Below are 25,858 nucleotides of genomic sequence, written 5' to 3' on the forward strand. Positions count from 1 at the left end.
AAAAAAAAACCACCAACATTTTTCAAGAAGGAAATTACAGAATAATCAAAAAAGACCGCACCCAAAGAATACAGAAAAATCTGAAACTTTTACTTAAGAACACTTCATTTATACTCGGCGAACAAGATTCCAGTAAATTAATAAGTATGAATCCCAAGCTTCCAACAACAAGGGCACTCCCTAAATTCCATAAAGAAAACACCCCAGTAAGACCAATAATCAATTTTAGACCTAGCCCTACCTACAAATTAGCGCAATTCACCCAATATTTCTCAGAAAACACTATGTCCCTCAAGCAAAAACTTCCATTAAAAACACATTAGAATTTTGTAACAACACCAAAACCTTACAATTCAATCTTATCATTCATTACCATCCTTTGACATCAAAAATAAGTACTCGAGTATTCCTTTAGACGAGACCATTTCCATTATACAAAGTAACTTGCAACAGCATAGTAAACTAAGTTAACTTGAAGTAGAAGAATTTATTAGTTTGGTTAAATTTACGTTCAGTAATTATTATTTTGTTTTTAACGGGATAATATATCAACCAAACGGCCTTCCAATGGGATCTCCAGAATCGGCCATCATGGTGACATTTATTTAGACCATCTGGAGTATACACACATCAGCAAAATGGGGCACATTTTCTTCTGGACATGATTTGTCGATGACACCTCCACAATTTTAGATGGAAGACATACCAACAGCCTAACAAAACTGGATGAGTTAAACAAGTTAAGTCCCCACATACAGTTCACACTGGAAACAGAATCCAACTGTTCTCTAAATTTTCTAGACTTAACAGTCACAAGAAATCAATTCTTCCTTTCTTATGGCATATACAGGAAGCCTGCACAAACCACCAATATTATCAAACAACTTTCAGTCCACCCTAATTCCCACAAAAAATCCACTTTCTATAGCTTGGTCCATAGAGCATTCAATGTACCATATCTCATCCCAACCTAAAAAAAAGAACTGGATACCGTCAGGGCAATTGCTTATTCTAATGGGTATAATAGAAGGTTCATCGACCAAATAATATCTAAAATTCAAAATAAACCAAAATCTACTCTTATTAAAGAAAAGAAGCAGAAGGACGGTTATTCAGTTTTCACCTTCAAAAAGGAATCAGTATACCAAATAACAAACTTATTTAAAAAACACAGGGTAAAAATAGCGTTCAGGACAACCAACAAAAATCTATCTTACTTCCACAATCCTCCAGGGACCATGAATAAATCTGACAAGTTTGGTAAATCAGGTATTGACAGATTACAGTGCCAGTCTTGTTTAGCAAGCTATAATGGACAGACAGGGAGAAGCTTTAACACCACGTACATCAAACATATTAATGCAGTCAAACATAACAGGCATTCTGCCATGGAAATACATATGCACGAATCCAGTCACAATTTTTCCATTATAGACAAGGACTTACAAATTATTGAAATTATGAAAATGGGACCTCTCCTTAACATCATGGAAATGTTTTATATATCATTGGATCAACGAGCCAATTTTAATCACAATCTGAATGAATCCACCGAGAAAACTAACATACTTTTCGACGCCATCCACCCCCTTATTCTCAAGACGTATCTAGGTAGAACAGCGTGACAACGGATCACTCCCTACTCTCTCACATCCCCTCCACACCACAGCCAATCCTCTCCTCCCAAAGCCAGCAATAAGCTCCAGGCAGACACGGACGAGCAGTACACCTCCTACTTTTCTAGCGGCAGGTTAACGAGAGTGAGGAATAAGGGAGTAAGTACTATCAAACCACTTTCCAATAATTAAATCCAAACACACACATTAGTTCTCATTACATTCTTCTTCTTCCTCAGACATCCACCTTTTACAATACTGTGCCATACAACCAAGGCCGTACCATCATTCAACTTTTACTTCAACAATAACAGTCGACAGTTTCAACAACAAAGCAGATGTTACAAAACAACGAAGGATGTTCCCCCAACTCCTCAGCTACTTAACATCAGCACTTTACAAGATCGTCAAGTTCGATATATGTTTTTACCCTCTACGGACGATTCAACTACGAATATTTGAACATTTTAACATAGTCTTTTATATTCACAGTAACAAATAAGAATCTCACAGTATTCCTCAACTTCAAGTTTTTATGCATTATCTTAAAGCTCTGTTCAACACTGTACTAACGCACTGCAGTTATCTGTGACTTGGATCCAAGGATGCTCTCTAAATAGTAATGTGTTATGTCAACCATTTTAAATGTATTTAAAGGCAGTTTTCATGGCGACTGTTGTTAAGATCCTTTGATTTATTTATTTACTGTGAACTGACGATGATTCCAAGGGAATCAAAACCAGTTTTCACTTAATAAATGTTATACATTTATATATTGTGTTGAAGGGTGGAACATCCCTCAATTTATTCCTATTATATAAGGTATTAGAGCATTCAAGGCCTAGGGAGTCTTTTCATTTTCACGCCCTTGTGGCCCTTGTCTTTCTTTGGCAGATATCTTCATTTTCCAAAGTGTTGGATCCCTTCCGTTTTTTCTCTCCAATTAGTGTTATATATTGCCTAGTTGTACTTCCTCTTAAAACAATAATCACCACCACCACCACTGTGTGAAACAAAATTGAGAATTTAGTGCACACATGCTACGTTCAAAGTTGTGGCTGGACCTTGTCAAGGTTAAACTTTATCATTTTTAATGTGAGTGGAGGTAGGCCTAACCCCCACATGCCAGAACTATTCTGAATCAGTATTAGTAAGAGGGGTAGACTTTTGTTTCCTCAGACCAGCTGAAATGTGAGTGATGTGCATGTAGTTCAAGGCATCAGCTGACTGTGTATAACAAGGCTTATAATGAATATTTAAGGCCATGTTAAGTGATATTTATCCCATACCTTCTGTAACCTTTTCAGGCCCATGATAATAAGGAACAATTATGTTGATTACCTCACATGTAACTCCTAATCCAATCACTATTTATTAACTGGTGTAGCTTACCAGTGATATACAAATACAAACAGAAAGATATACTTCTCATTACCAAACACTGCAATTTGTTAATATATATGATTATAAATATTTAACACTAGAACCACCGGACCGGTCAAAATGACCACTATACATTTTCCAAACTCAATTTTGACTACAGTTTTTATTGTAGGATATTGAGCAACAGTGACTTCTCCTGATTAGTGGTCAGGAAAATCCATATTAAATATAATTAATTTTTCATTAATGAATGGGGCGTTAGTAACAGGTATACCTACTACCGTCTACAGAGACAAGAAAGATGTTCCACCTATCAATACTATTTATTATGAACAGATTCACATCAGTACCGGTTTCAACTACTTACAGTCATCATCAGCTGATATATTACAATTTTACAACCATTAGACATTGGTATGTGTCACAAAGATGTTATTGTTTGTTAGAGCATCCAGATGTCTAATAGGGTTGTGATCTTGATGTGACTATGTGAGGTTAAAACTGTGTCTAAAACCAACATAGCGGTGGAAAACTTAAATAAACTAAAAACAATTTGTACGTATACATTAAACACATTAAAATACATGAAACATATATATAAAACACTTGATGAGTTTAAACACATTCAATATAAAACATATATGTAAAAACCACCTGTTGAGTTTAAAAGTTTATGCTTTGTGGAGTTCTATCTTCAGGCTTCCATGTTGATTCTTGTACATCTTCATTTACATTGTTTGGTGACATAAAATAATCCTTAAGATGTTCTATTTGACTAGTACTTGTCATATGTGTTCGTAGCAAAACCCATGTTGTAGGATGGTTGAGTAATATTGTAGTTCAGCTATTGATGTATTTTGGTGAGTTTTTGAAGCAGACTGTAGTGTCTTGAATATTTAAAATTTGATTAATAAGTTGTTGGTAGCAACCTCCCTCTTGTCTGTATTCATGTTTGAAGCTGTTGTTATTATGGTCATGCGGCATTGTGTTTAAGAGCTTGTTGCGCACACAACACCGCATGATCACAATAACAACAGCCATATTAGCAGTCAAATAGAACATCTTAAGGATTATTTTATGTAACCAAACAACATAAACAAAGATTTACAAGAATCAACATGGAAGCCTGAAGATAGAACTCCACAAAGCATAAACTTTTAAGCTCAACAAGTGGTTTTTACATACATGTTTTGTATTTTAATGTGTTCAAACTCATCAAGTGTTTTATATATATGTTTCATGTATTTTAATGTGTTTAATGTATACGTACAAATTGTTTTTATATTGGTTTTAGACACAGTTTTAACCTCACATAGTCACATTAATATCACAACCCCATTAGACATCCAGATGCTCTAACAAACAATAACATCTTTGTGAAACATACCAATGTCTAATGGTTGTAAAATTGTAATATATCAGCTGATGATAACTATAAATAGTCGAAACCGGTACTGATGTGAATCTGTTCATAATAAATAGTATTGACAGGTGGAACATCTTTCTTGTCTCTATATTCGTGCATCCAATCAATACGGAAATGAAACTTATAAATAATGATACACCTACTACCGCCGGAGCAGTCATTTTGACCGCTGTATTAATTATCAAATTAGATGTATTATAACACATATCTCTTATAGAGATATAATCATCTACTTTTAAATATCTTATCAACAACGGTAACTTAATGTTAAAAAACACAACAATGGAACTCTGATATATTACGAATTGTACGAGAATTATGTCCGCTGTGTCTCCAATAGTGTTATCATTTGTCAGCTTGTCACAGTACAATAAAACTGTGTCGTAAACCATCAGCTGCTGAGTCAACTGCATGACATTACTGAAGATATGTCTGATGTAGAATGTGGTCCAGATATAAAGGACCTAAAAAGAGAAAATGCATACGAAGATTACTACCAGTCAAGTGATAACTCGGAAAGCAGTGATTCAGATCACGCTCAAAACCGGATTGTTCAGGCTGAAGGTAAACTGATATTAGTATCATTATAACTAACCATTCCTTGATTTATACCGTGTTCAAATTATAACGATGCCTCGCACAGACTGAGTACTGACGAGTTTTCAATTATTCTATTACAGCTGTAGAAAGAGTAACCCGCAAAGCATGGTATCATAGGGGATGCGATAACCAAGGTAAAAGCCTCCCATGGCCAGATAATGCGCCATTAGGTACTGATGGCATCAGGAAGTGGACTGTAGCAGACTGGGAAGATGACACCTGGTTGGATTGCTCGCCATAACCCTTGAAAGAAAATCCACGACTTACTCCATATTCAAAGCAGCATGTTCCTGACGACAGTGTAATGAGTGCGTGGCGTCTTTTTATTGATAAATAATTATTGAAACAAAGCAACGTCCGTAAACAGAGACATAACGATAATAATGAGTAACCGTGCGTATCAAGAACGAAAATATAATAATTTCAATAGCGGTCAAAATGACCGCATCGGCGGTTCCAGGTATACAATATATTCTGACAGTTCTACTGTTAAGTGAATGTTACGGTGGAATGGTAATACTTACGATTTAATACTGTACTCTGGAATTGTAATAATGTTTTATTTTCCACATTTTATGTTCTTTTGTTAATAAATGTAAGTGGATGTTTGTTTTATAACTGTGACTTTCTCTCTGTGAGTCTCTTGTTTAACCATGCACATCTTGACGCAAGTGTAATAGACTAATATAACTTGGAAACAATATTCTTTAACCCATGGGTTATTATTATTATTTATTATTATTATTATTTTTATTATTATTATTATTATTCTTTTTTGTGAGGTATGTCTATGAAGTGTTTACATCCATTTAGTATTAGTATTTACGTAGTTGTGTACGAACCTTATTTGATGTAATCATGATCGTATTATTTGTGACGTTATATCATGAAATATCTGCTGTATATATACAGCGTGTCCCATCCAACTCTGCGACCCCAAATATCTCCGAAATGAAACAAAATATGAAAATTCCAAATTGGCGAGGAACTTACCCACGTCAGGGGCTCACAGAATGAGAAGGCACGCACAATCCACAAAGGCAAACAAATAACACCTCCAACACCAAGTTGCGCTTTGTTAAATGGAACATGTATGTTTATTCTAGCAAAATGACAACTAGAGCTACAACTAGTGATAGCACACTTGGTTCCGCTTTTCTAAGCACATTTACTAATGGCCTATAGCCCTCAGAAAATTCATTGTTGTGCAGTATATCTGGCATGGAAAATGCACCCAAAAATCACCACTAGCGTCTTGTCCGATGAAACCGTGTCACCTCAACAGATTTTTGAAGTGCCCTCCGTTTGCATCCATACACTTTTGGAATCTGGTAACAAGAGAGTGTTGCACGGATTGCCGTGTTTCTACAGCTACTGCTGCACACCCCGCAGTAATATGATGTTGCATATCCTCTACTGTTGTTGGCAGTTCTTGATACACTCTACTTTCACTGTGCCCCAGAGAAAGAAGTCTAATGGCATCAAGTCTGGGGACCGAGGTGGCCATCGCACAGGGCCTCCCCGTCCTATCCACCTATTTGAAAATATCGCATCCACAACGTCTCTGAAAAAACGTGCAGAGTGTGCGGGACATCCATCATGCTGGAACCACACTGATAGATGCGTTTCCAATCCCACATCCTCCATGAGGGGGGTAGATTGTGTTGCAGAAATGATGAATATCGCTGTCTGTTTATTGTTCCCTGATAAAAATAGGGACCTAAAATACGGTTACCAATGATACTGCACCAAACATTGGCACTCCACTGTCGTTGATGACCAACTTGGCGAGTCCAGTGGGGATTTTGCTTGGACCATTAGTGCATGTTCCACAGATTCACATGACCATGATTTGTAAATGAATCTTCGTCTGTAAACAACGTATTACGTAGGAATGCTGGATTACTTTGCAACTGCTGAAGTGCAAAACGACAGAATACAATGCGGGATTCAAAGTCCGTCCCGTACAGTTCCTAGTGCAGTGAGATATGGAATGGATGAAACCGATGCGTTTGCAAAATTCTGCTCACACTACTGCGGCTTATTCCAGAACCTCTTGCAATCTGTTGGACACTCACCTGAGGATTGTGCGCTACAGCAGCCAGAACAGCAATTTCGTTTCCAGTGCCAGTTGCTGTCTTTGTACGTTGTCGCTCTGTGGGAGCCCAGATTCCTGTTTCCCTGAGTTCCGTGCAGATGTTGGCAATGGTACGAGGCGAAGGATACCGTCGATCTGGGTAGCGTTCAGCGTACTATGCCACAGCTGCGGTTGCATTTCTGCGATATTCGCCGTAAATTAAAATAATATCCATGTATTCTTCGTTACTGAAGGCCGGCATATTGACTAGATGACGGCAACTGTTACACACCACACGAAAACACAGTTTAATGTGTCAATATGGAAAGCAATTTCCGAAACATACATGAATTACGGTACAGTATGACAGCAGACCAGATCAGGAGACACTAGTACACTGAAGTTAGAACGTGCCAAGCTGATATCGGTTTGTTTACAGCAGGCTACAGGCCAGTGCAAGAAACTCCTGCTCTGAGCACAGACGTACATGCGTTGCATTGCATCAGAAACGGTGACGCCATTGCCATCTTCTAACAGCCACTTATTTCAGAACGTATGAGGTTTAGAAACGTGAAACCAAGTGTGTTATCACCAATTGCAGCTCTAGTTTTCATTTTGCTAGAACAAGCATACATGTCCCATTTAAAAAAACGCAACTTGGCATTGGAAGTACTACTTGTTCATCTTTATGGATTGTGCACACCTTCTCATTGTGTGAGCCCCTGACATAGGTACGTTCCTGGCCAATTGGAATTTTCATATTTTGTTTCATTTCGGAGCTATTTGGGGTCACAGAGTTGGGTGGGACACTCTGTATATTAATATGAGTATATTTAATCTAAGAACACGTAATTATATAATTTATTATTACTTATATATATGATGTATAATCCAATGTAACATTGTGCAACACACTGTAATAAGTCCAGCACAGTGCTATGTGCGACCAGAATTATGTAGAAAGTTTCTTACACTGTAAGTAGGCTATTGGAGATTCCCAAATTATGAGAAAACATGTTATGTCATATTCTTCCAGAAGCCTGGCCAGGCAACATATGTAAAGAGGCAGTCTTGAAGATAGAGTTGGGTTGCTGTGATGAGACTTGTGTTGAAGTCGTGTTAGCGGAGTATTTAAGTCACGTATGTGAATCGGTTTTGTTGGGTTGGTGGTTGACATGCATCTATTGCAGTCTTCTTCTGATTCTTCATAGTAGCGTTTTGTTTTATGATGGCAGCTAATTATATTGTGTGTACAGAATTTGTGTGAATAACTTGTAAATAAAATAGTGTACACAACTGACAGCATTTCGTGTGTACGTCTTTGTGGATACATCAATGGCGACCGCGACAGGATTGAAGAATAATTTTCGAGTGAATACGAGTGTAAATGTGAATTAGAACAAAATGCAAGTTGATGCTAGAAAATATGTCTGTACAACAACTTAAAAGACAAACTCGCAAAGAGAAATCTTCCGACGAACAGCAAGAAGAAATCACTGAAGACGCGGTTATGAGAAAATCTCATCGGGAAAGGCGAAGATTGCAAGTAATCAGCTTCATTTTCCGTATCAAAATCTAATCACAGAGAGTTACAATAATTGAATATCAAAAAGGTGGAAGATTTTCAATTATTGTAACTCTCTGTGAAAGGCGAAGATCCCAAAAAGTCTTTTATCGAAATGGACAAAACATCAGACTCGACACCGGAAGAGGAGGTAAATATTACCTAAATGTGTTCCAACTTACTGACCATGATGCAGGCACTCAATGACAAAATCTCAGACGTTTATTCACGAGTTAATTCCAACTTACCAGATCAAATTTTGAAAGTAAATGACAAACTTTCAGACAAAATTTCAGGCGTCAAACTATCCTTACCTATCCGGTACGCTCCAAAACCTCATGCCTATCATAGCCTGATACTTTTTAGGGCACAATATATGACTTGATTTGACATGTGTTTGTTCTTTTCCAATACTTATATTATCCTGTTGGAATCGTTTTCTCTTTTTGTGTGTTGTACCAGTAATACCAGTACAGATATACTGAGTTGAAAATGCAAAGTATTTCCAGTGATTCGAAATACAACAGCTACACAAGTTCCAGCGTGGAGTGATAGATGTAGGCGAATCACTTCTGGCTTCTGCTGAACTACACGTCACCAAAAGGCAGCTCACATTATATTTATTTTAATAACTCCAAAAATAATTGGAATAAACTGAACTTACACCAGTAGCAAATGTATCCTTACAGTACCCAAAGGAATGACTAGATTTTTAGCCAAATATAAGAGTCCTATAGCTCACAAAGAAAGAAATATAAAAACAAATGCATATGTATGGGCTATGACTCAAATTACTCTGTCTATATAAGTCCAGTGAGAAACAGAGCATTTACACATCTCCTTCTTGCTAGTTAGCCTAGCTGCTGAGGTGAAAGCTTTATGGAGACAGTCATCTGCGTAACATAGCAGCAAATACAGAGTGGCAATCCGCAGTCTAACTAATGAATGTGAACTGTTCATGAACGTGTGACACTCAACATGATTGAATAACCAGCTAAGGCAAGACTTGTGGACTTCATAATATTGGAGAACTTAGTGGAGCTGACTAGAGATGTTCTGGATTGGAATTGTGGTGTACTTCGAATGAGTGAAAATAAAGCAGTATGTGTGCAGCGTGCGTGTAATTAGGATTGGATGCAGTGGCGTTTGCCCCTAGCCATGTTTCATGAGCAGGTGAACACTATCTCAGCATGGTTTGAGCAATGGAATGAGTGCAAACAGACGGTGGCTCTGTACTCGCTGCTCAAGAGTACCCCCTGTCAAGGCCAGATTTTTGGCCATGACATTGGACCAGTCTGTCGGAGTGCAATGAGCTGAAACTTCACGGATATCAGGCAAACAACCCAGGTTTTGTTGGCAGTCTTCTGGCCGAGAGTAAGGAGACAGCTCTGGGGCAACTTCTACTGCATCTACCACTGCTAAGACCAGGTAATGTGGAGGCCAAGGCACGATACCTGGCTGTCATCCACAAGGTACTGAGTCACTCCGTGGAAACAAATAGCCACATAGAAGAGGCAAGGCAGCTGCTCTCCTACAGCCTCATCCACCCAGCCATCAGCAACGAGGACTGCAGATCTTTGACCCACTGGCTGAGGCATTTGGAAGAACGAATCACAAATGGCCCCAATGGCCCCAATAGACCTATGAGCTTCTCAAGCTCTGACTCGCCACAGCACCAGTCGCAGAGCACCAGCAACAGCAGTACAACGTGGGGGCCCCAACACCCTCAAAACCGCAGCTCAAGTGATGGCATTGACAAATGGCCACTATCTTGTTCATAACTCTAACTATGCTCCCTCTATCACTTCTCAGAGTTCCATTGCAAACTATACCAATGGTAGTCATCCCCGTGTTAGAAGAAGCAAAAGTCTCACCCCTCCTGTTAGTATCAATCAGACTTCAGAGTTATAGAGTTCTCAAGATGATCTCTCTGGGCGTCAAAAACCTCGCAGTTTCTCTTTGTCATCTGACCATGCTCCACCACTCTCACCACAAAGATCACAGGCATCATCAGGCAGTAGTTCTGAGTCTCATCTGGATGAGTTGCGTGTGGGTTTCGGTGCAGAGGGTTCTGGTATGCGAGAAGTGCCAACATGGCTCAAGTCATTGCACCTACACAAGTACGTACCAATATGAGTAAATTTATAATGAGTAAATTTACTCATTCAGGACAAATATTTTAAGTTCCCTATGGGAATCAACATCTATATCATACACAAGTACGTGTTGCTATTTGCGATGCTGACCTATGAAGAAATGCTGGGACTGACAGAAGAGCGCTTGGCTGCCCAAGATGTGACTGAAGGTACTTGTCACAAGATCATTCTCAGTATCCGAAAGCTGAAGGAGCGTTACTACACTCTCTGCTAGTTAAAGAAGGAGGTTGCAGCAGGTGGCAATCTCCGCATCGCTCTAGAGGGGCTTAAGGTGATACTTTTGTCGCCCATAAAGCCCAGCAGTGATGGCAGTGCTGGCACTACCAAAGCCAAGGAGAGAGAAGAGACTGAAGGTGAGGAGAAGAAGGATGAGACTGACGTCGTCACTGTAGAGGATGACATACCAACGCATTTCACTAAGGTTATGGGAAAGTGTGAACCATGTCAAGGAGGAGTCTGTGTGCCTGTTTGTGTGGCTGCTGGAGCGGTCAGTGCAACGCGAGGCCTTCAATGCACAGCAGAAGTGTCGCTTGGCTTCGTGGAAGTTGCAGGTCCAGGATGTGTGGAACCCTCTACCCTCGCAGCACAAGAGCAGTGGTGGAGATCAGAGGCATCAAGGCATAGATGGCATCATCCTAACCGGTTCTTTGTGACGGCCCCACCGTCGAGCCATAATGGGTACCCACATGGTGATCCACATAACCATTTCCATCATTCGCTAGGTGCTACTCGACCCCAGCAGCGGTTCCCAGCTCCACCAGCTTCCTCACAACCTTGTAGCCAGCAGCAGCAGAACCGCAGCAACAAGACTGTCCTTTCAGGCTTCTCAAGCCTGTATCCTGTGGCACCCCAACAGCACCGCAGTAGCTCGACTGTGGTGGGGAGTGGTGCTGAAGGAGGAGCTACATTCCTTGCCAAAAGACCCAGTCTACAGGAACCACTGCCAGAGCCTGATGCTCACACCACTCTTCAGAGAACTCATTCTGCTCCACCAAAACCAAATTACTTCTGCGGCCTCAAATTCTCCAAATGTCCACCATCACAGGAGACCAATGCTGTCACAGACCCAGAGATAAACTCTTGCCTCGAGTCGCTGTGCCTCAGCATGACTGAATATGCCTTGGGCGGCTGGGGAGGGGTATGAACTAATGTCCATTTTCAGTGGGGAATAACATAAGTTATGAGTAAACTATTGGATAAAACAATGTCAAAAGTACATAAAAGTGATACCTGTATGAGCTAGTCTTGGATAGAAAGCAGCACTGGGTGTATATTCACATATACAAATGTTTATAATCTTGTTTCATCCGCGGATGAAGAGAATGATGCCTGAATATGTTTGCCTACAAGATGTGATCTGTATGAAGATACCAACTTATACAAGTAGGTGTATTTCTTTTACATTGAAGATTCTGAAGTTACGCTGTATTCTTTATAATAATGGCTCAAGTCATGTTGGGTTCGAGTTGTTGCTGCTGGGCTTCACATCATTATTTCTTCCTTTACCTGTATGTAGAGGCAATGCCTGAGTTTTAGCTTGATAAAAGACATGTTATATCTTTAATTCTGCAGGAAAAATTTTGTTTTTATTATATGAAGGGTATAAGTTACATTCCATGATTGTGTGTCAAAATGCTCTGCCTCATGCCTGCAATTTGTTGATGGATTACCTGTAATCTCCAGTTTGGAAGTTACCATAAGATGTCAAAGTTGTTGAATATTCCATTCTGATACTGGCGTAATATATATTGGAAGTGGAAAGTGTTTATAGATTTTATTTGTAAACCTTGTTTAGTACTTACTGTATGAACTGAAGTGTGGTGATAGAATGTTTTATTTGTATTCCATGCAACGACCTAACCTGTACAGTGTAAATATTTTGGTAACATTTTATGGTATTTGTAACAACTACATTTCATTTCTATATTTACTGGAACTGTCAAGAAAGTTGTGACATGAATTTTGGAACAGGGTGTGTTGGCCTTTGTTAGTTATGTATTCTAGAAAGTATGTTCGACTGTTGTGGAAATGGAAGATTTGCAATTGTGTGTATTCGAGAAAGTTATTTAAACATCGGGACTGAAGTAAAAATTGTGATTGGTGAAGCTGGGTGGCGATCGGCGGGCTCCTGCGTTCTGATTGGCTATTCCAAGGCCAGGGTTCCCCTTTTTAAAGAGAGCAAGGCAGCATTTCGTGGTCTGCTGCCTGTCTTCTATCTCTTGACTGTCCGAAAGTTTTGACGTCGTCAGCGACGCCTCGCTACCGGGATGGGCCATTTTGGGGTAAGCACTCTTGATTTCTGTTACACCTTAAATTACATTTAATGTTCGCTTGCCTTTTCATTTAGGAGTTTGCTCTAACCTCACCCAGACTCGCCACTCAATTATTTCAGACGCCTTAACTTTTCAGCTGGGCTTGCCTGTTTGATTTCGAGGCATTCCCCTTTCCTTGTTTTGCTAAACATATAAATTGTAGTTTTATGTATTTACCTTGGGTTTTGCCTCTAGTAGTTCCGTGTCACTTGACGCACGCTAGTTTTCCACTGCCCCGCATCAGAAGTGTTTTTGGTGTGGGACCAAGTTGAACTGGCCTCTGCGCCAAGTTTAGATATTTTTACCCTTTTTCAATTATGTTGTTCAGATATTTTGAAAGGTACGTTTAACTTCACTCTAAACAGTAATAGCATATTATGACTTGGCTTGTAATTAGTTGTATGGTGATTGCTTGACTCTTTGAACCTGTAGGAAGCTATTGTCATGGAACGTCCAATTTGTGTATCTCAAGGAACATGTCATTTGTATTTTACAAACTATGTATCGGTACCTTCCGCATAGCTGAAATTGTTCGGAATTCATGTGTAAAGTTAATTAGTAAATAATATTGTTGAAAATCAAGGATCACGGTTCATTATTCGGGAAACTGCAACCTAAGCCATCTCCATGCCCTTGGTAGGTTACCAGCCCCTTCCCACTTATTATCATCACGTTGGCCCTACTGATATTTACCAGTGTGTTATCGGTGGAGTTCCGCGTAGTTCATGAGAGAGAGAGAGAGAGAGAGAGTGTGTGTGTGTCTCATAAGTACTGTGTAATTGCACTTACTTTCCTCCCTTTACTGTGTTTGGTGTAGCCGCTGAAGTAACGGTTACACATTCCAGTCATTACAATGAACTTCCTAGGTACATAATGCAGGGTACAAAGTTGACTCTTGTTGAAGACTGTTTTTTAGTTTCCTGAATTGCCCAATACAGTGCTCCTTGCTTTCAGTTTTATTTTCCCTACTGCTTGCGGGATCTCTTGCAGGTTTAAGAGATCACTTCAAGGAATTTCTGTTAAGATTAATTTGCCCTTAATGTAATGAATGCAGAAAATATATTGTCTCTCATATTTCATTTGTTTTATAATTTATTTAATTTTTTAAATTCTCAGTCATTTTTATGATTACATACTAGGTAACAGGTAGGAACCCTCTTAGAGACAGGCCCTGCCTAGGTGAGTCCCAGAGCACATTGACCCGGTGTGTAACATCTGGTAAAGGGTCCCAGCTCAGGGTAACGAGTGAAGATCTCAACGGCAGCAAAAGCAGAGAATATGATTCGGTATGGTAGAGCTGGCAGAGGAGGCAACGCATTCCTCTGGGAGTAGTACAGATGGAACTCTCTGCCTTGTGGGATGAGGAGGGATCCCCAAGGCTAAGGGAGTAAACCCCAAAAGAGAATCCTCAATTACATTAGGCCTAGCAAGCCAGTAAAAGACCTTATTTGTAGTTGCTTTCAAAACACATAAAGAACCTCGAGTGCAATTATCAACTAAATTAAGATATCATCATAAGCAGATCATGTCAGCAATGATAGTTTATGGCCTGATGATAGACAGCGTCTTGCAAAAATGCAAAAATCCTGGAGGAGACTAACATGGATTGGGACCATCAACTTACTCAGTCTCAAAGGGAAATATGAAGAACTAGTGGACCTCATGGAAAGGAGGAAATTAATGATACAGGGGCTGAGTGAAACCAAATGGAGAGGGAAAGAAATGAAGAAATTAAAACAGTATACACTGTATTGGCATGGAAATGACAAAAATGAGGAATGGTGTTGGTTTCATCATGAGTAAAGATCTAGAAGGTGTCACTGACATTCAGTATGTTAGTGAGAGAATTATAAAGGTGATTGTGCATGTCGGGAAAGAAAAACTAACTTTGGTACAGGTGTATGCACCTTAAACTGGATGTTGTCAAGAGGATAAGAACCAGTTTCTTGATGATTTGGAAAAAGTTATTAGTAAAGAGAAAGTAACCATTATAGGAGATCTGAATGCACAGATTGGGACAGATAGAACAGGATATGAGAATGTAATGTGACCTCAAGGATATGGTGGAAGAAATATAGAAGGTGAACATCTCCTTGACTTGGGTTGGTGGTGAAAAATAGTTGGTTCAAGAAGAGACAGAACCATAAGATAACACGATACAGTTGGGATGGACTACAAAACACTGCAATTGATTATGTCATCTCACATGAAGAAAGGAGCAGAATGGTAACAGATGTCAGAGTAAGACCCAGCGAGAGCCTTGACAGTGACCACCGTCTATTAGTATCGGACCTGAGAAACTTCTATGTGCCAAGAGTACAGAACAGGAAAATTCCAAAAATAAGGTATGCGAACTCCAGAAAACATATAAGAGAACTGAGTATCAGAACTGGATAAAAGCCCTGTTACCAAGAGATGAAAGGAAAACTGGAGAGGCATAAAGGACCAGACTAAGGGACACATTGGTTAAGGAATGAACTGAAGTTTGTGGAAAGACAAGTATGAAAACAAGGGAGAAGGAAACACCGTGGTGGAATGAAAGAGTGGGAGCAGCAATCAGGGAAAGAAATCTATTGCGGAAAGAAAGGGATTGGGAGAAAAATAAACTGGACCTTATTAGAGACGAGGCAAAGATCAGAAACCTCGAACAATTATACCAAAACAAGAAACTGGACGTTAAAAGAACAGTTACAGAAAAAAAGACCAAGACATGGAATATATTCATTCAGAAATTGGAGGAAGACAGTAGAGGCAATAAGAAACCACTGTATAGTGTTATCAGAGGTAAAAGGAAACCAATGAATACCATAAAGGCACTTGAAGATGAAAATGGAAATCTGGTTAGGACAGAAAGCGACATGAGAAAAGTCCTGAAGAACCATTTCGACCACCTACTGAATAGACCACTTCAAGAACAAAATACAGAAGCGGAAATCCAAGCCTACAATGAGGAACCTCCCATCACCTGGACAGAAACTGAGACAGGCTTAAAATCTATGCCTAAAGGAAAATCTTCAGGTGCAGATGAAGTGAATGCGGAAATGATAAAGGCAGCAGGCATTCAGGGTATACAATGGCTGCACAGAGTACTAAATGCCATATGGACAGACAACAAAATACCTGCAGTTTGGAGCAAGGGCGTTATGATTCCCCTGTTTAAGAAAGGCAGCATACGGAAACCCACCAACTATAGAGGAATAACCCTGCTGTCTCATGGGCTAAAAATTCTAAAGAAGATCATAGAAAGGAGATTGAGAACCATCACTGAACCACAGTTAGAGGAGGAGCAATATGGATTCAGAAGTAACAGATCAACAATGGATCTAATTTTTAGCACCTGTATGCTGATGGAAAAGTACTGGGAGAAAGGCAAGAACCTGGAAATCTCAGTGCCAGGAATATAACCTTAACATCAGCGAGACCAAGACAGTGCTGATGGCAGTCAACAGAGAAGGGCGTCCAACAAGTGTAAAACTTACCTTGGAAGAGTAATCTCCAGTGATAATTTGGTCAGAAAGGAAATTACAAACAGCGTTCAAAAGGGATCAGAATTCTACCTACAAGTAAGAACACTTTTATGGGATGACATGATTCCAAAACCGGCCAAATTGATGATGTTTAACTGCTATTTCATACCAATATTGAGCAATGGGATTGAAGCGTGCATCCTCACAAAAAAACATTCATCAAAACTGCAAGCATCAGAGATGAAATTTTTTAGATCCACCATTCAGAAGACCAAGATGGACAAGTTATGAAATAAGGAGGTGAGGAAAGAAGCCGGAATAAAGACATCCCTATTATACCGAATCGGCACATCCAGACTATGGTGGTATGGGCATGTGATGAGGATGGAGCCTACAAGAACAGCCAGAATAAATTTGGAAAGACAGGTGGAAGGGAAAAGACCTGCAGGAAGACCTAAAACCTGATGGATGGACATGATCAAGTTTGATCTAGTTACCAGAGGATGGACAGTGGATGATGTTCTCCATGACAAGTTGTATATGGACAGGAAAAAGTGGAAGAGGCTCATTAACAGTACCCGGGAAACTGGAACTGTACAATGATGATTATGATGATTAGTGCAGTATAAACATTTAACTTATGCTACCTTGTGTTTCGAGTGTTTAAATATTTGCCAAGACAGTACTTGGAGACTTGTGATCATTTCAGCATTATGGTATTTGAGAACTTAGTCCAGCCTAACGTTTAAGTTACTCTGTCTTCTGTTTCGAGTGTTTGAATATTTGCCAAGACAGTTTTTGGAGACTTGTAACTAATTCTATACCATAATATTTGACAACTTGTGCTATTTCTGCAACGCAAACATATAATTTATGTCAAGTGTTAAATGATCACCAAGACAATACTTCGGAACTTGTACATATTTCAATACTGTTACATTTAAGGACTTCGGTTTATTTCTGTTGTCTGAACATACATTATTTTCTATGCCGAGTGTTAAAATAATTTGCCAAGACAGTACTTGGAGACTTGGATTTATTCTGTGTAGCAAATATTTAAGGGACTCATATTTATTTTTGTGGCATAAATGTTTAAAAGGACTTGTGTTTATTTCTACAGCGAGTGACTTAATCATTTGACATTTAAACTATGCTGTGTGTAAAATAATTTGTACAGTAAATTTTTTTTTTTTGCTAGGGGCTTTACGTCGCACCGACACAGATAGGTCTTATGGCGACGATGGGATAGGAAAGGCCTAGGAGTAGGAAGGAATCGGCCGTGGCCTTAATTAAGGTACAGCCCCAGCATTTGCCTGGTGTGAAAATGGGAAACCACGGAAAACCATCTTCAGGGCTGCCGATAGTGGGATTCGAACCTACTATCTCCCGGATGCAAGCTCACAGCCGCACGCCCCTATGCGCACGGCCAACTAGCCCGGTACAGTAAATTTAAAGACTTTGTCTGTTTCAAACTGTAATTCAATCAACTTTGCATATGAACTCTACTACAGAGATGAGGGACTTCTTCATTTTCTAAGATGACACCAGTTCACAAATTGTGAGTGACCACAAGGACCCTGAATTCTAAATGAAAGCCTAATTACATATGCCATCCAGAAATTGATTTTCCCTATTTCTTTTCTTGTAAAGTAAACATATTTAGCTGGGAAATATGAGCATGTCTGACAGATCTATGACGCAGCAATCATATACCGGCCGGGCAAGTCCCGCCTGGTGTCAGTAGCGCAGCAGTAGTTGCTAAAAATGCCGCCTCGTATTCTTTCTCCTGCTGCCTGCGAGGTTCAGTATGTTAAAAAGTTTCTTAATGCACAAAACATAGTGCTGATTGAAACTCACTGTCAGCTGTGTCAGGTCTATGGGCCAAAGGTCATGAGCAAACAGATGGTGCGTCGCTAGTGTAGGCATTTTTCAGATGATCATCAAAATGTCCGTGATGGAGAAGGCAGTGAGCGACCATCCCCCATCAATGACAACCTTGTCAAGGTTGTGCTGCAGCCCATTATAGAGAACTGTTGCTTAACGATCACAGACCTCAGCAGTCAACTTCCGCAGATATCACAATCCTTGTTGCATGAAGTTGTCACTAAGCACCTGCTGCTCAAGAAAGTGTGTGCCAGGTGGGTGACGAACCGCCTGACACCCAACCACAACATGCAGCATTTAGGAGCAGCACTGACATATATGCAGTGACACCATGATGGCGGCAATGAGTTCCTTGACAGCATCACCATGGGCGATGAGACGTGGTTGCTGACTTCACCCCAGAAACCAAGCAGCAGTCAATGCATTGGCGTCACAGTGGACCTCTGGTCAGGACGAAAGTGAAACAGACTGTGTCGGTGCAGAAAGTGATTGGCACGGTGTTCTGGGACAGGAAGGACATTCTGTTCATTGATTTCCCACCCCGAGGTGAAACAGTGAGCGCGGACCGTTACTTTGAAACTCAACGGAAATTGCGACGAGCCATTCAAAATACACTAAGAGGCATAGAATGCTCAGTGTAGGTGCTGTGCTGATCTAGAACAATGCTTGCTCATATACAGCTCGGTGCTCAGCAACTGTTCTGCAGGAGTTCGGCTGGGAGGTGTCTGATCATTCACCGTACAGTCCTAATCATGCTCCTAGTGATTTCCATCCTTTCTTGAACTTCATGAAATTCCTGTCCTCCAATCAGCATTTTCACCATGAACGAAGAGCTGAAGATGAATGTCACACGCTGGTTCCATTCCCAGGTGGCAGATTTCTACACCAGCAGACAAAAGTTGATCTCACGATATGACAAGTGACTCCTTATTGCAGTGCGCAATAAGGACACTTGATGAGCATGTTTGAACATTGAGTAAGTGACTGCTACAGCTAATGACTGCTAGGAATAATGCTATCATATATATATTATTATTATTATTATCATCTTTATCATTATTTCTCTCTTGATTCTGGGGTTTTAATTCAATGGAATGAGGGGCATGGCATGAGGTTCTGAGGATGACTGCTGTGGTGACTCTATTTTGGGAGTTGTACGTTTCCGGAGTATCCAACGAACCTCATGGCATGCCCAGGGGATACGGTAATTTCTTTCCTTACCCTTTTTTGTGATAGGAGTTGTCCATTATTATTATTATTATTATTATTATTATTATTATTGAGATATGATTATTTTATTTATTGTTGTGAACGTGGTGGCTTACGATTAGGAGTGGAATGGTGAGAGGGAAAGCAATGTAATCTGGTCGGATCTTGGGGCCTTCAGGAGGTCTCCACGGGAAGGGCCGGTCGAGTCATCATTGGGTTGGCGGCCTTCTTCTCAACAGGGGTGATGACTCGGCCGGACGGTAGGTTATTATGTGGTGTTTGTTCTGTTTGTTTATATGGTGGAGTGTGGTGGCTTAGGTTGGATTATTTTATTGTGAACATGTATTTGGGGCAGAACACCTGTTATGTTCATGAATAAATGAATGAATGACAAGTGACTCCATTCTGGTGGTGATTATATTGAAAAACATTGCTGTATCAGGTGCCAATAAAGTCTTTCAAGTAAATATGTTTTTTTTTTTTTTTTTTTTTGTTTTTTTAAATAGGAAAACTTGATTTCTGGATGCCCCTCAAATTAGAAAGGTACATACTACTCTATAGAATAAAATGGTCCGCAACAATATTGTGAGTCACAATTAATGGGGTAGGAGTAGGTCCACCTGTTCAACACACATATAGAAACAATGTAATTATGCTTTTTGTTTTCAAACAACATTCATTGGAACTAGTATCAACCTTGATTGTGAGGTCATTCTCAGCCATTACATCAAAACCATAATTGGTAAAATATCAAACATTAACAATGAAACACAATATCTATATATATATAAAATAAGTTTTGTCTGTACATTGCTCAGAATTTGAAAATAATTGTATTTCTGTATCGGTCATGTCCACAGTAACAAGGAAATGCATTTTTTACTTTTCTGTAATTTCTGTCTGTCTGTATGTATGTACACGCATCACAAGAAAACGGCTGAAGATAATTTAATGAAAATCGGAATGTAAAGTCGGGTGATGAACCACTACAATCTAGGCTATAAATTATTTTATTCATGCTGAGTGAAATGGTAGTTTAGGGGGAGGCCTGAAATTTAATTCTCAAATATTTATGTTATTAGTGGTCGTGTCTTAATGAAAATCAGTATGCTAAGTCGGGGTAATAAGTCAATATAATCTAGGACATAAACAACTGAACTCATGCTGAGTGAAATGGCTGTTTAGGGGAAAGCCTAAAATTTAATTTTCAAATATTTATATTATTAGTGGTCGTATCCTAATGGAAATGGGTAGACTTTTTTTTTTGCTTTACGTCGCACTGAAACAGACAGGTCTTATGGCGACGATGGGATAGGAAAGGCCTAGGAATGGGAAGGAAGTGGCCGTGGCCTTAATTAAGGTACAGCCCTAGCATTTGCCTGGTGTGAAAATAGGAAACCACGGAAAACCATTTTTAGGGCTGCCGACAGTGGGGTTCGAACCTACTATCTCCCGATTACTGGATAATGGCCGCACTTAAGCGACTGCAGCTATCGAGCTCGGTGAAATGGGTAGACAAAGATGGAAAATAAGTCGCTACAATATAGGCTATACATAATTGTATTCACGCTGAGAAAAATGGTAGTTTAGGGGAAGGCCTAAAATTTAATTCTCAAATATTTATTATATTAGTGGTTGTATCTTTACAAAAATTGGTATGCAAAGTCGGCGAATAAGTCGCTATAATCTAGGCCATCAATAATTTTATTCACACTGAGTGAAATGGTAGTTTAGGGGAAGGCCTGAAATGTAATCTATATATATAAAATAAGAGTTTTGTCTGTACATTGCTCAGAATTTGAAAATAATGGTATTTCTGTATCGGTCATGTCCACAGTAATAAGGAAATGCATTTTTTTACTTTTCCGTAATTTCTGTCTGTATGTATGTACACGCATCACAAGAAAACGGCTGAGGAGAATTTAATGAAAATCGGTATGTAAAGTCGGGTGATGAACCACTACAATCTAGCTATAAATTATTTTATTCACGCTGAGTGAAATGGTAGTTTAGGGGAAGGCCTTAAATGTAATTCTCAAATAAGTCATTTATGTTATTAGTGGTTGTCAAGAAGTTAATATAAAGAACCACCTAATTGATACTTTATTTTATGGCTCTGGCAAAATTGAATATATATTAACACTTACAGAACATGTTTCGACCACTTAGGTTATAATGAAAAAAATTGCTGTGTTGACTGTTTGGTAAAAGTTCTTTGGTTATTTATTTATATCGTATCAGAAGCATACATAAGTTTAAAATTAAAGATAAGGAAAAACATAAAACATAATATAAATACTCCAATGGCGAAGAGCCACATTAAACTATGTGAGCCCAAAACCTTGCAACATCAAGTGCATTTGGCTTCGCTTTAACCAGGTCTTCTGTTGTGCAGCTGAATGGGCATGAACTGCATTGCAGCAGATGGGCTGTGGTCTGCTCTTCTCCACATACACACAAGGTACTGTCCACTTCGAAACCCCATTTCTTCTGGTTTACCCTGCACCGCGTAACACAAGAGCGCAGTCTGTTCAGTGCTCTCCAATTCACCCAATCTGTGAGATGGCCAGGAGGGAGTTCCTCTTTTGGGGTCATCCATTGACTGATCCTCGTATGTTGACTCCTGACGCGCCATTCTTGAATTCTTGCTTGCTGCGCTGTTCCTGCAAGTGTTTCGGTTACTCTCAAGAAGCTTTTCCTAGACTTAAGCCGCTGGCGTGGTGGCTCATATCCAAACAAAGGGTGGGCTTCCGATGTCAACACCTTTCTCTTTTCTTTCTTGGCTGCCACTTCACGGCGAATATCGGGAGGTGCTATCCCTGCAAGGCAATACACTTTTTCCAAAGGTGTAGGTCTCAAACATCCAGTAATAATGCGGCAGGTTTCGTTGAGTGCTACATCAACTGCTTTGGTATGGCAAGATTTGTACCACACCGGGCATGCGTATTCAGCTGCGGAATAGCAAAGCGAAAGGGCAGATGTCCTCACTGTGTCTGGTTGTGCTCCCCAAGATGTTCCAGTTAGCTTCCGCACAATATTGTTTCTAGCAGCCACTTTCTGCTTGATGTTCAAACAATGTTTTCTGTAGGTTAAGGCACGGTCCAGAGTGACTCCGAGGTACTTCGGGGTAGGATTGTGTTGTAATGCTATGCCTTGCCAAGTGACCTTCAGAGTTCGGGAAGCTTCTCTGTTGTTTAGATGGAAAACACAGGTTTGCGTCTTAGTTGGGCTTGGTGTTAGTTGATTCTTCATGTAATAGCCAGCAAGAGTGTCTAGAGCTGTGGACAATGTTTGTTCAATTGCCTCGAAGTTATCCCCCTGAGATGTGATGACACAATCATCAGCATAGATGAAACTATTCGTCCCGGCAGGAAGAGGCTGATCATTTGTGTAAATATTGAAAAGCATTGGTGCCAACACGCTTCCCTGAGGTAGTCCGTTCTTCTGTATCCTCCACCTGCTTCTTTTTCCCTGGAACTCAACGAAGAAACTTCGATTTTGAAGTAGGTTTCTAATGGCACAAGTCAGATGGAAGTCCTTTGTCATGCTGTATACCTTTCCAAGGAGAATTCGGTGATTAACAGTATCATATGCTGCCGAGAGATCTATAAATGCAGCTCCTGTGATTTTCCGGCTTTCAAAGCCATCTTCTATGTGTTGACTTAATTTCAACACCTGCGATGTGCAGCTTTTCCCTCTCCTGAATCCAGCTTGCTGTGGAATCAGAAGTGGCTCGATTTTATCAGTCAACCTATTGAGGATTAGTCTCTCCAGAATCTTAAAAAGATGGCATAATAAGGAGATTGGCCTGTAGTTCCTAGGGTCATTTTTATCTTAGCCTGGTTTTAAAATGGCTATGACCCTAGCCTTCCTCCATATTTTAGGTATCATGGAAGACTGAATGCAGTTATTCATGAGTTCTAGCAACCAGCACTTCGCAGTAGGACCAAAGTTCTTAATTTAGTTCTTTGGTGACTCCTTTGTTATAAAATGGCGGTCACCTGATCAGGACATCTTGTCTCTCGTTCTTATTTGGAAAAGATGTTTATTCTGCGCTGTCCAGAAGGTCTGTCTTTGAGCGCAATGTAGTGTAGTAGCGATGTGACACAGTCTGACAGTTTGTGCAATACTCTGGAGAGAAGGGAAGTAGAGTTCGGTCGTCATCTAATATATCAAGTGAGGGAGGAGGAAGATTAGGTTGTGCTTCTGCGATGTCGTGTTTGATTATATCTCTTGTCCGTATTGTCTGTTTCCTGTCTAACCATTCCAAGTATTTTTTTTTTTTTTTTTTTTTTTTTTTTTTTGCTAGGGGCTTTACGTCGCATTCCAAGTATTTACTGATATGCTTGTATAAGATGTTCTTTTGCTCATTGTTTTCATTGTTCACCATTTTTTTTAATTTATCAAGAACGATGTGGATGTTTTCCAGGTTGTTCATTAGACTTCCTTTATTGATCATACAGATGACTTGAAGGTCCTGTCTGATATTAGTGAATTTGTGGTTAGTCTCTTTCACATGAGTTCCCATTGCAGAGAATCTTCTGTATTTTTCTGCACTGAAGTGTTCTTGATATCTAATTAAGAAGTTCCTTCCCGATTGTCCCACATAAGTTTTTTTACACTGAGTACATGTTAGCTTATAAATGCCAGATTCCTGGAATTCGTCATCCTTAAGTTTATTAGCTTTATTGTGACTGAAGAACCTATGTTTCGTGTTGTTGTTGGTAGAGAAAGCTTTGGTGTTGTGTTTCTTGAATAAGTTGGTGATCTCATAAATCCTCGGGTTATTAAAGGTGAATTTGACGTATCCCTTTGCCTTTTCTGATTGCTGTTTAAGTTTAATTTGTTGTTGATATTTGCACTTAGTAATGATTTTACTGATGAATTTCAAACTAAAACCGTTATGTAGGGCTTGTTGACGAATGATAGTTCCTTCTTTCTGTCTGTTTCTGTTAGTGGTATTTGAAAGGCTCTGTTGACGAAACTATGGTAAGCAGATTTCTTTTGTGAGATGGGATGTAAAGAATCACACTTGATTGTGGTTGGTGTAAAGGTGGGTTTCCTGTATATTTTAAACTGGAAATGGTTGTATTTCCGAATTGCTTGGATATCTAGAAAATTAAGTATGCCTTTCTCTTCTTCTTTAGCTGTAAATTTTATGTCAGGGTCTAAATTATTTAAAGTATTTAGAATACTAAGACTGTCATTGATAACCTTATTAATTATGGCATAAGTATCGTCAACATAGCGTAGCCAGAGATCAAGTCCTTTAATGTGGCCTATTATCTAAGTGTGTTCCAAATAATCGAGGAATTTTAGCTAACATATACCACTAACAGAAACAGACAGAAAGAAGGAACTATCATTCGTCAACAAGCCCTACATAACGGTTTTAGTTTGAAATTCATCAATAAAATCATTACTAAGTGCAAATATCAACAACAAATTAAACTTAAACAGCAATCAGAAAAGGCAAAGGGATACGTCAAATTCACCTTTAATAACCCGAGGATTTATGAGATCACCAACTTATTCAAGAAACACAACACCAAAGTAGCTTTCTCTACCAACAACAACACGAAACATAGGTTCTTTAATCACAATAAAGCTAATAAACTTAAGGATGACGAATTCCACGAATCTGGCATTTATAAGCTAACATGTACTCAGTGTAAAAAAACTTACGTGGGACAATCGGGAAGGAACTTCTTAATTAGATATCAAGAACACTTCAATGGAGAAAAATACAGAAGATTCTCTGCCATGGGAACTCATATGAAAGAGACTAACCACAAATTCACTAATATCAGATAGGACCTTCAAATCATCTGTATGATCAATAAAGGAAGTCTAATGAACAACCTGGAAAACATCCACATCGTTCTTGATAAATTAGAAAATGGTGAACAATGAAAACAATGAGCAAAAAACATCTTAAGGCGGGTACAGGCATGCGCGCCTAACTCTGTAACGTAACCACGTTGCGCGCCAAGGTTAAACGGGGCAATGTTACGCACCGCGGTTGCGAGGTAACTTTTCTACCCCGCGCCGCAGGTCGTAATGCGTAACCTACCAGCGTTCCGCCAGTTGAGACAGTGCAGTTTTGAAAGATGGAGTTAGCTGCAGCAGCCTATACTTATTTGCATTATGCAACTAAACGGAAA

At 39.6% G+C, this 25,858-nt stretch overlaps 1 protein-coding gene and 1 pseudogene across 6 annotated transcripts in view; one reads left to right on the forward strand and one right to left on the reverse strand.

The window, feature by feature from the left end:
• The window catches only part of LOC136875853 (protein bric-a-brac 2), a 229,647-nt gene that overhangs the window by 50,048 nt on the left and 153,741 nt on the right, over window positions 1–25,858 (reverse strand). The window lies entirely within an intron of this gene.
• Window positions 9,825–11,966, forward strand: LOC136858822 (protein Smaug homolog 1-like; annotated as a pseudogene).

Source organism: Anabrus simplex, chromosome 1, assembly GCF_040414725.1.
Source record: "Anabrus simplex isolate iqAnaSimp1 chromosome 1, ASM4041472v1, whole genome shotgun sequence".
Lineage (NCBI taxonomy): Eukaryota > Metazoa > Arthropoda > Insecta > Orthoptera > Tettigoniidae > Anabrus > Anabrus simplex.